Raw genomic sequence first — 3,113 nt, 5'->3', positions numbered from 1 at the left:
ACAAACCAAAAGCCAGAATTCCAGAGGTAACTGAAAGGCAAATGAAGAACACTACAAGAAGTGGAAAGCAGGGCAAATAGATCAATGTAAGTACATAGTATCAAGATTTACAAAGCTAATAAAGGAAGGGAGATGCACTTAGGGAAAGATATTTTAGAAACAAAGGCCATAAAAACACAAATCATTTTTCTAGTATATTAGGTCAGGGAACCCCCAGTCAGTAGCTTAGGATCTACAAACAACACTGATACCTTATAAGCTAACTCACCAAGATAGTTGACCTTCTCCTGCCCTACTCTCTGCTCAGAGAGGAAGATAATAAGCAATGTCCCTCATCCTATTCAGCCCTACATCTTGATATCCAACCCCCAGGTTCAGCCAACTTCCCTCTGCCCTTAACCTCCTTTTTTTCCAGAGATATAATGTCATCAAGGAAAGAACAGCATAGTTTTTCCACACAAAAAGAAAGAAGACTTCTTTATTGGGTAAAATGACTGGTGAAAACAAGATCCCAAGGACAGGGAAAGATTAAAAGCTAGTAACAAAGGACCATGAAAAAGCAAAAAACTTCTGTGTTTTCTCATTAAATCATTGCAAGATGATCTATTGCATCCAAGGGAACTTCTGGTTAACACAGCAGAGAGCTGGAACTGTCTGATAACCATCATTTACAAATGTCCATTAAAATATTCAAAATGCTCTGCAAAAACACTAAAATTTGCACTGGCTCAAAAAACTAGAGAAACAGTGACCACTAGTTGCTAGTGGGAAAGGAATTTCTGCCAGCTGTTATGGGCTATGGGATTAGACTGAGGTGCATGCTTATGGCCCACATACTACTTTGTCCTCTGATCAGAACAGGTAAAGTCCCCAGGAAAAATGAGGAAAGCTTTTATTCTCTTCTACCAACTGTCTTTAGCTTTGCAATACAGAGGTTGGGCTGATGAGAAACTAAAGTCATGTCTTTATTGTACAGAAAATATTTTTGAAGGCAACCCCAGTTTTGCTCCACTTCTTCCATCATTGGCTTCTCTATTTTTGATATGCTTTTGGAGAGTAAAACTTGAGCATATCATGTGGCTGGTAATGGAGGTAGTGGTGGTTGGAGCCAGAGGTTGTTATCAGAAAAATCTCCAAACATAATCATGTTTGGAGACATCGTGTATGAAATAATGTAGCATGACAAACTGCAGAGCCAGACAACCAAGAAGGTCGGTGATACAAGATTCCACCTCAGTCCAGTAGAATCTAAAAATAATAGCAGGGACAGCCACACTATCAACTGCTGTTTTCTGTGCCATGATCATATGCCAAGCACTATATTAAGTAGTTTACATACCTTGCATTTTATCTCATTGAACAGAAGTCATCACTGAAGTTCATTTGAAAATGTCAGATAATAATTACTTCTACCACCTAGTGAACATTTACTATGTGTTAGGCACTGTTATATACTCACCATCTCATTAGGTGAATGCCTACTAGGTACTAGAAAATGGGCTCAGATAAATATTTTGCCCTTCCTAGTTCATCCCTCAAGGTATCATCTCTTCTAGAATGCCTTTCTTGACCCTTACAATTTGGGTTAAGTATGGTCACTCTGTGTTGCTTCTACTAGCACCCTATGTTTCCCTCTTTCATAACCCTTACCATGTATAATTGTGATTGTCTCTTTACTTGCCTATGCTCCCATCCCCAACACACACACACTCCAGAAGAAAACATTGAAGATATTAAGATGCAAAAATATATGGCCTTTGTAAAACAGTTATATAAAGAGAGAGGCTAGTGGATATATTAATTCACCAGACTGTGGTAATCATTTCACAAGGTATATGTATATCATCACTTTGTAAACCTAATATGCAATTTTTGTCAATTATGACAAAATAAGGCTGGGGAAAGTAAATAAATAAAAGGAGAACTAAAAAAGAAAAGAAAGCACCTGCTGATTCCTGCCCTTAGAAAGATATTGTGGAGATATGAGCTTTGAGCTCACAGGGACCCAGATGTTCCTAGTCCACGGGTGTGAGGGCTGCTTCCTTAAACAGCTGAGTTTTACATCAGACACATGCATCCCCTGTAGTCTCTGTCATGAAAGGGGAGTACAGAGTCCTAGGCACCCATCTTGTAATCAATAAAAGGCAGGTACTGTGTGCTCCCTTAGACCAGGCATTGGAAGTGAGGATGAGGGGAGGCCTGGATAAACTGATCTGGTAGTCTCAGCAACAGTGCTTTGTCAAGGAGGTCACATCTGCATAATGTACAGAGAGGTAGAAGTGAGTTGAAAGAGGCACCAGAATGTCAACAGTGGTTGCCAAGGGTGTTAATATTCTCTCTGTTCTTAAGTTTGTTCCACGAACATGCACATATAAAAGGAGGAGAATCAGAAATAAAACTTGCTCTTTGGGTGGCAGACATATGGGTAAGTTTTGAGACTTCATCATGCCATCCTGCCCAATCAAGTTTCTAAAATCACCTTGTATTACTTTCATAGCAAAAATATTTATTTTAAATTGGGCATGGTGGCACATGCCTGTAAATCCTGCAACTGGGAGATTGAGGTAGGAGGATCACAGGTTCAAGGCCAGCCTGAGCTACATAATGAGAATCTCACAAAAATTACACATGTAAAACATGCTAATTATTTGGCAAATGAGAAAGCTAGAAAGTCTCCTCTTTCACTCTCTTCCTCTGACACCTAATCCCACCCTCCTCCTAGAAGTAAGTACTGTCAATACTTTAGATGGGATCTTTAGGTAGGAGGAACTATTTTAATTTAAACAACATAAAAATGTGCAAATTCTGAGGAGAGAAAATTTCAGTTGTGATAGAAGGATAAAACCTCTGGCCGGGGATTTAGCTCAGTGGTTTTGCCGCCTGCTGCACAAGCGCAAGGACCCAAGTTCGATCCCTGGTACCAAATAAAAAAGAAGGATGTAACCTCCAACTATAGCAAAATAAATGTTTAAAGATCTAGGCTTGCTGGTGATGGGGTCTGACCTCTTTGAGAAGTTGCAAATTCTCTGAAGTCTACTTTGCCCTGAGAAGAGAGGAAAGAGGAGGAGAAAAAAATCTAGAAAAAGTCAAGATTTTTGTATTTACCTTTTTAG

This window comes from Heterocephalus glaber, unplaced genomic scaffold (genome assembly GCF_053883595.1).
Source record: "Heterocephalus glaber isolate CG9 unplaced genomic scaffold, H.glaber_assembly_v1.0 deba00001613, whole genome shotgun sequence".
NCBI classification, from domain to species: domain Eukaryota; kingdom Metazoa; phylum Chordata; class Mammalia; order Rodentia; family Bathyergidae; genus Heterocephalus; species Heterocephalus glaber.
Note: the sequence above shows the minus strand (reverse complement) of the source record.